We start from the raw sequence: 9,462 nt of genomic DNA, 5'->3' as shown, positions 1-9,462 counted from the left end.
TAAGTGAAAATGTATGTATGAATAGGAAAAAAACATGTGGATATATACAGTGTATACAGGGTTCAGTACTCTCCGTGGTTTCAGACATCCACTGGTGGTTTTGGAACATATCCCCTGTGGATAAACAGGACTACTTTCCCTTATCCTTTTCTCCAATTTCCTTATCCCTTTCTCCAACAGTAAAAAAAAAAAAAAAAAAAAAAATGGCTCTCATTTTTTACTCATTTGCTTAAGCCTAGAATATAAAGAAAATAGTTTCAGAGTTAGTAAGTCATACCACTGGAACAGGCAAAACTACTAATTAGAATTCAATATTTCTTTATGTTTCTTTAAGATAATACAGAAAATGCACAAAAATTAACTATAATTTGATGAATTTTAACAAATACATGCATTTGTGTTACCCATGGCCCAGTTTTCTTGGTTAGCTCAGGCTGCCATAACAAAATACCACAGACTGGGCAGCTTAAACAATAGACATTTATATCTCATATTTTGGAGGCAGAGAAGTCCAAGATCAAGGTGCTGGAAGATTCAATTCCCGGTGAGAACTCTCCTCCTGGCTTGCATACGACCACCTTCTCGCTGTGCCCCAACCCTCATGATCTCACCTAAATCTAATCACCTCCCAAAGGCCCTACCTCCAAATACCATCACATTGGTGGTTAGGACTTCAATACATGACTTTGGAGGAACACAAACATTCAGTACACAACACCAATCAAGGCAGAGAAGATTTCCATAATTTCAGAATGCTCTCTAGGTAATTAACTAGGAGTGTGGAATGGCTGGGTGTAAGGAAAGTGTATATTTAATCAAACAAGAAACGGTAAAAACTTTTCTCATGATGTTTGTATTTTTTCTAATTTCCCCAACAATTAAGATTATTGCTCCACATTCTCACCAACATTTGGTATTGTCAGTCTTTTTAATTTCAGACTTTAAAGTAGAACCATACAGTATATATCCTTTTTAATTAGGCAATTCTTTTAGATATGTAATGTTACCTCAGTGTGATTTTAAATTGCATTTTCCTGCATACTAATTATGTTGAACTTCTTTTTATTTATAAAACTTCATTTGAGAAATATCTGATGTTTAGGTTTTCTTTTCTGTTTTTTAACTGTATTTTTTAATTATTTATTTGTAGGAGTTATTTACATATTCTGGATACAAGTCCTCTGCCAGACATATGTATTGCAAATAATTCTTTCAAAATATATCTCACCTATTTATTTTCTTATTGAAGATTTTTTTTATTGTAGTAAAATACACAATTTTAACCTTTTTAAAATGTGAGATTCAGTGGCATTTAGTACATTCACAATATTTTGTAAGCATCACTACTATCTACTTTCATTTTCATCACTCCAAAAGGAAACTCAGTACCCATTAAGCTGTAATTCCTCATTCTCTCATTTTCCAACCCCTACCAATGATTAATCTACTTTCTGTCTCCATGGACTTGGCTATTTTGGATATTTAATATTAATGGAATCACACAGGATATGGTCTTTTGTGTCTACCTTCTTTCGCTTAGCATAATGTTTTCAAGGTTCATTCACATTGTAGAAAGTACCAAAACTTCATTCTTTTAGGTGACTGAACAATATTCCATTGTATGAATATATCATAATTTGTTTATCTATTTATCAGTTTATCTATTTATCAAATGGACATTTGGCCCATTTCCATCTTTTGGATATTGTGAAAAAGTACTGCCATGAACATTTGTGAACAAATTTTTGTGTGAACATGTGTTTTCAGTTCTCTCGGATATATACCTAATAATGAAGTTGCTGGGTCATAGGGTAATATTCTATGTTTAACTGTTGAAAAATTGCCACACTATTTTTCCACTGTGACTGTACCATTTCATATTCTCATTTCACATTAGAGCAATGAGGGTTCCAATTGAAGAGGTGGTATTGTAGTTTGGGTTTATATTTTCCTAAGGACTAATAATATTAAACATCTTTTCATGTGATTTTTGGTCATTTATTTTTACTTAGAGAAGTGTTTATTCAAGTCTTTTTGTTATTGTCGTTAAGAGTTTGTGTGTGTGTGTGTGTGACTTTATTCCCTATGTTTTATATTACATCTCTGTAACTTACTTTATAACTGGAAGTTTGTACTTCTTAATCACTTTCTTCCTTTTCATCCGACCCCACCCCTCTCTCTTTATGTATTCTAGATATTACATTCTTACCAGACGTATGATTTTAAAATATTTTCTTTTATTTTGTGGGCTGTTTTTAAACTTCTTTGATAGTGTCCTTTGATGCACAGAAGTTTTAAACTTGGATAAAATTCAATGTATCTACTTTTTCTTTTGTTGCTTGTGCCTTTGGTGTCATATCTAGGAAACCTTTGTTAAATCCAAGGTCATAAAGATTTACTCCAATTTTTAAAAACGTTTTATAGTTTTGGCTCTTACAACTTAATAAAACAACAACAACGAATAACCCAATTTTAAATGGGCAAATAATTTGAATAAACATTTCTCCAAATAAGATGTACAAAGGGCCAATAAGCACATGAAAAGATGCTCTATATCATTAGTCGTTAGGTAAATGCAAGTAAAACCACAATGAAATACAACTTGTTACCTTCTAGGATGAATATATTCAAAAAGAAGGACAAAAACTAGGGTTTTTAGGATGTGGAGAAATTGGAACCTTCATACATTGCTGATGGAAATGTAAAATGCAGCCTCTATGAAAAACAGTCTGAGTTTCTCAAAAAGATAAATATAGAATTACTCCATGAACCAATAATTACACTCCCTTTCAATGGGCTGTTTTTTCACTTTATTAATATTGTCCTTTGATGCAAAAAGTTTTAAATTTTTTGTGAAGTCTAATTTCTCTATTTTTTCTTTGGATGCTTGAGCTTTTGGTGTCATATCTAAAAACCCATTGTATAATCCAAGATTATGCAAATTTGTCCCTATATTTCCTTCTAAGAGTTTTGTAGTTGTAGCTCTTATATTTAGGTCTTTGATTCATTTTGAACTACGGTGTGTGGTAAATGTATAGCATGTGATGTAAAGGTCCAATTTCACTTTTTTTGCATGTGGATATCCAGTTGATCCAACACTATTTGTTGAAGACACTATTCTTTCTCCATTGAATGGTCTTGACGCCCTTGATGAAAATTGATTTGCCATAGATTATATGGGTTTGTTTCTGGACTCTCAGATCTATTCTCTTGGCTATATGTTTATCTTTCTGACAATACCACAAGGTCTTGACTACTGTAGCTTTGTAGAAAGTTTTGAAATAAAGACATGTGAGTCCTCCAACTTTGTTCATCTTTCTCAAGATTGTTTTGGCTATTTGATGTTCATTGCATTTCTATTTGAAGTTTTGAATTGACTTGTCCAACTGCAAAAAAGGTAGTTGAAATTTTGAGAGGGACTGAAGTGACTCTGCAGAACGATTTGGGAATTATTGCCATCTTAACAACTTTAAGTCTTCCACACAGAGGATGTTTTCTTATTCGTTAAATAGTCTTTAATGTCTTTCAACAATGTTTACTAGTTTCAGTGCAAGTTTTGTACTTCTTTTGTTCAATTTATTCCTACGTATTTTATTCTTTTTGATGTTACTGTAAATTGAATTGTTTTCTTAACTTCATTTTTGATTTGTTGATTTTCTCTACTGTTTTTAATTCTGTTTCATTTATTTTAATGCTAATCTTTATCATTTTTTCTTTCAACTTGCTTTGGGTTTACTTTGCTCTTTTTTTTTTTTTTAGCTACTTAATGTAGAGCACTGGATTATTGATTTGTTTGAGATAATTGTTTTTATTCAAGCATTAAATTTCCTTGGGCACTGATTTTGCTCCATCTCATAAATTTTGATATGTTGTGTTTTTGTTTTCATTAATCTAAAAATATTTTAAAATTCCTCTTGTAATTTCTTCTTTGATCCACATGTTTTTAAAATGTGTATTGTTTAATTTCTACATATTTGTAAATTTCCCAAATTTCCTTCATTTCATTTCGTTGTGGTCAGAAAAAAACACACTTTACATGATTTCAATTTTAAAAAATTTATTAAGACTTGTTTTATGCCCTAACATATGATTTATCCTGGAGAATGTTCCATGTTCACTTGAGAAGAATTTATATCTGTTGTTGTTATCATTATGTAATATCCTTTTTTGTCTTTAGCAACAAGTTTTTTCTTAAAGTCTATTTTGTCTGATATTATACAGACACTCCATTTCTTTTTTGATTATTGTTTGCATGGGATATCTTTTTCCATCCTTTTATTTTAAATTTATTTATTTTAAAAAATCTATTTTGCCAATCTATGCCTTTTAATAGGAGAGTTTAATCCATTTAATTTAATATATTTGCTTCTGCCATTTTATTTGTTTTCTATATGATATATGCTGTTTTGTTCCTCAGTTCCTCCATTACTGCCTTCTTCTGTTTTATAGATTTTTTGAGGGGTGCCGTTTTAATTACTTGTTGTTGTTGTTTTTTACTATGTAAAAATTTAAAGTTATTTGAGGTTGTCCTGGAGATTACAATTAACATTTTAATTTATAAGAATCTAGTTTGGATTAATATTAACTTAATTTCAATAATATACAAAAAAATTGATCTTATATAGCTTCATTACACCCCATCCATGTTGTTCTTGTTCAGACTACGTCTTTATCCATTGTATGCTCATTAACATAGATTTTTAATCATTGCTTTATAAACTTCTCTTTTATATCATATAGAAAAGAGTTACAAATAAAAACACATTTATACTTTTATATTTAACTTTCCTGATGTTAACTTTCCTGATGTTCTTTATTCTTCATGTGGAGTTTAGTTCCTGGCTAGTGTTATTTCATTTTATCCTAAAGGAATCCCTTTAGCATTTTTGTAGGGCAGATCTGCTAGCAACAAATTCTGTTTTTGTTTAACTGAGAATGTCTTAATTTCTCCTCTTTTAAAAGGGTACTTTTGTCAGATATAGAATTCTTGGTTGAGAGGTTTTTCCCTCAACATTTTGAATGTCATCCCACTGCTTCTGGCCTCCATGGTTTCTGATGAGGACTCAACCATTAATCTTATTGACGATCATGAGATTGTATGGAATTGCTACTCTCTTACTGTCTTCAAAATTCTGTCTTTGACAGTTTGATTATAACATATCTAGGTGTGGATTTCCTTGAATTTTTTTCTAGTTATTAAACTTCTTGGATATATAGATTAATGTTTTTATCAAATTTGAGAAGTTTTGGCCATTATTTCTTCAAATATTATTTTCTCCCTTTTCTTTCTCTCCCTTTTTTCTGAGACTCCTATTATGCATATATTGATATACTTTATAGTATCCCACAGGTCTCTGAGGCTATGTTCATTTTTTTCTGTTCCTCTGTCTTGATAATCTCAATTGACCTATCTTCAAATTCTCTGATTCCTTCTTCTGTCTGCTTGAATCTGTGGAGATCCTCTAGTAAAATTTTTATTTTAGTTATTATTCTTTTCAACTCCAAAATTCTTATGTGGTTTATTTTTATTATTTCAATCACTTTATTGATATTCTCTGTTTGGTGAGAGACTATTCTCATGCTAGTGTTAAACATTATTTCCGTTAGCTCTTTGAAGATATTAAAAATAATTGATTTAAAGGCTGTCTAGAAAATCTAATATCTGGGCTTCATCCAGGACAATTTCTATTGATTGCTCCTCCCCATCCCCGTGTATGGGCCATACTCGTTTCTTCGCATGACTTGCATTTTTTTTAAACTGGACATTTTGAATATTATAATGTGTAGCTCTGAAAATAAGATTCTCCTCCCACCCTCAGGGTTTGTCACTGTTGCTGCCTATTGTGATTGTTGTTGCTCACTTATTTAGTGACTTTTCTGAACCAATTCTGTAAATTCTGTATTCTTCACCATTTGCGGTTACTAAAGTCTCTGTTAAGTTAGTTTAGTGGTCAGCTAATGATTGGATAGAAATATTGATATCTTTTCCTGGAACCAAAAAAATCTCCTAATCTTTGCCAAAGGACTCTGTATCTATGTTGGGCACACCTTCAGCATTCAGCCTAACAGTTTATAGCTCTGCATTAGCTTTCACTTCCTGCTTGTGCAGTCTGAAGTTTAGCCAAAGGTGAGATCTTAGGGCTTTTTCAGGTCCCTTCTTAGTATACACATATACCTGGACATGTGCATTGCTTTCTGAGTTCCCTTAAATATGTCAGAGCTTTCAAAAACTTGTAAATATCGTATTCTCTATCTTTTCCTACTGAGCTTTTTGGTTAGACTATTGTTTACCTCAAATGTTATCCAGTGCCTCAGGCAGTAGTGACTAAAACATTTGCCTGTATATGTTTTTGATAAATACTCCACTTCCATCCCTGAGTAGTGTCTCTAGCACTGGACTAGTGTTGAGTTAGGCAAAATAAAGACAAGCCTTCTGAGATGATCTTACAGGGAACCACCACATTGGCTAAAACATATAATTATATATATTTTTGTGTGTGAATGAGGTCTCTTCTGCTCCCTTTACCACCTAAATATGAATTGTCATTTTCAAAGCTACCATTCAGCTGCAGAGTAAGAAATGGAACTGGGGTAAGTTTAAAACCACAAAGCTTGTTGTTTCACTGAGATTAGCTGTTTCTTGAATAAGTGTTCCCAGTTTGTTTCTAATCTTTCTTTAATTTTCATAGTTGCAAAAAATTGACTCTGATAGTTTTTGCATTATTACTTTTATTGAAGGCTAGATTTTTGGAGTTTCTCACTCTGCCATTTCCACTGGCATAACTCTTCCAGTAGCATAGTATTTTTGAAAGTCATTCATGTAATTGCGTAAATCAGTAATTTGTTCCTTTTTATTGGTGAGTAGAATTCCATTGTATGGCTATACCACATTTTTCATTCACTCACTTTTTAATGGGTTTTATGGGTTTAATAGGTTTTGGGTTTTTTATAGTTTCAAGTTACTGTAATAAAGTTACTATATGCATTTGCATATGAGGCTATATGTGGGTATATGCTTTTGTTTCTTTTGGATACTGCCTAATAATGAGATTGATTGATCATATGATCCTTATTTGTTTCATTTAGTAAGAAATGGTCAAACTGTGTTCTATGTGCCTGTACCATTTGCATTCTCACCAGCAACACATAAGTGTTCTCGCTGCTCCATATTCTGTTAATAGTTGGTATCATCTATTAAAAAATGGCATAGATGATATAGGCTCTGTTCATCTCTCTGGCGACCAAATCAAAGTTGTGACAAAATGATAAAATTAACCACCTGAAATCAGATTTATTGACATATGTCTTATATGGAAAAATGTCTATGCAGTTTCTTTGCCCATTTTAAAATCCGATTTTCTTTTTTTGCTATTGAGTTGTATGAGATTTTTTAAAAATATATTTCGGGTTTAACCCCTTATCAGATGTATGATTTGCAAATATATTATCTTATTCCATAGGTTGCTTTTTCATTTTGTTGAATTTAAGCTATTTTACAGCTAAGTTACAAGCTCAGATCCTGGTATAAATTGTTTAAAGAAAATTGTAAACCTGATTTTAGGTGATTAATTTTATCATTTTTCTTTCGACTGTTGAGAAGAAGTTTTAAAAATTTATTATGTATTTGCTGAAAATGTCTTAATATTACTCATTTTATTATTAAAAAATATTTTACACAAAACAAGCAGCTTTTTTCCTACTGCAGCCAATTTGCAGTTTATTGTGAAATTTGCAAGATAGTTCTAGTTTTCTTTTTTCTCTTTATTATAGTCATAGTACTAGCTCCTGTATCACTGTTTAGTTCTATATCAGTAGCATGCCTTTGTTTTAAATTTTAAAATTTGTTCATATTTGTATTTTAAACTGGAAAAATAAATTAAATCACAAATAAAATAAAAATATTTTAATGTTATTGTTACCATTGGGGGAGATTTGAACTTTGGTGTCATCCCAGTGGTGGGTGGGGTGATAACGATGCAGAAGTGTAATTAGAATTTTTCCTCGGTTTTTCCTCACTGATGCAGGTTAGTGATATTTAGAAAAGATTAAAAGTATATTTTAGAAAGACAGAGCACGCTCCAAGGAGGAACCTGATTTCAGTGCAGAGAGCTGAACCACTCAGAAGTGAGAAGATCTGTGTTATATTAGGACCATGATGAGTGATGCCAAAGGCATTCCTAGGTGATTGGCATGTGAGGTCAGGTCATTTTGATTGAAACTTGGCTGCTATATAACTCTTTGCCTATGCACATGCGCTTACCCAGAATTCAGTCTGTTATAATTAGATTCATGAACTTCCAGGCATAAACATAGTATTATAATGACAGTATAATGAGGCTTAGATTGTGGGCAGATTAGGGTAGTACCTTCTGCACAGATGTCTGTGGCCAAATTAAAACAGCTATAGATTTTGGCTCTCCTATATTTTGTCTCTGGGGATGTAGAAGGGATTATCTAACTACCAATAGGGTGTTCTTTGGACAATGCTAGGCTGGGTCTTTTATTCCTTTATTCCCGTCGCTCATGTCTGACTAGTACCTAACATTATTACCTATTACATTTTATGTAGGTATCATTATAACCAGTGCTTTCTACATAAAATATTCAAATAAATACATGACAATGTTATAATGATGCACAATGCAAGTAGAATCAGTAGAATCAATTCATTGACTAGATGTGTTTATGTGTTATGTGCTTCTAATATGTAATATTAATGGATTGATTGGATCATCTTGTAGGTATATGTTTGACCTTTTGAGAAACTGCCAAACTGTTTTCCAAAATGATTATATCATGTTACATTACCATCAGCAGTATACGAGATCTAAATGTTCTTAATCTTTGCCAACAGTTCATATGATCAGCCTTAAAAATTTTATCCTTTCTAAGGGGTACACAGTGGTATCTCAAGGTGGTTTTAAACAGCATTTCTCTCATGACTAGTGATGTTAAGCATCTTTTCATATACCTGTGTGATACTGTGATTAATAATAAAATATATCATATTAGGTCCTTGTTCTCATTCCTGGCACAGAGCTCCCAAAACCCTTGGAATTTCCAAGGTGATGAGAGTAATAAAGGTGTCTTTTGTTACGTTACTGAAGTGACTTTTGGGAAGCCTTTAGGTAACCTAAGGATGGGGCCTGGCTGCCATGTGAACCAACCAGGTGATTAGAGGGCTAAAATTTTCAGTCTTACCGCCCTCCTACCTCTGGGAAGGGGAGAGAAGCTACAGATTAAGTTCAGTCACCAATGGCCAATAATCTTATCAATTACGCTGATGTAATGAAGCCTCCATAAAAACCCAAAAGAACTGCTTACTGGTGTTGGAGAAAACACACATTGGAACAAGTGTCAGAATTGTAACCTGTTTTATTCTCTATAGAGAAGTGTCTGTTCGAATATTTTCCCCATAGTTTTTTTGGGGTAGAGAAGAGATTGATTTCTTATTGAATTTTA

Source organism: Pteropus alecto, unplaced genomic scaffold (genome assembly GCF_000325575.1).
Source record: "Pteropus alecto unplaced genomic scaffold, ASM32557v1 scaffold68, whole genome shotgun sequence".
Lineage (NCBI taxonomy): Eukaryota > Metazoa > Chordata > Mammalia > Chiroptera > Pteropodidae > Pteropus > Pteropus alecto.
Note: the sequence above shows the minus strand (reverse complement) of the source record.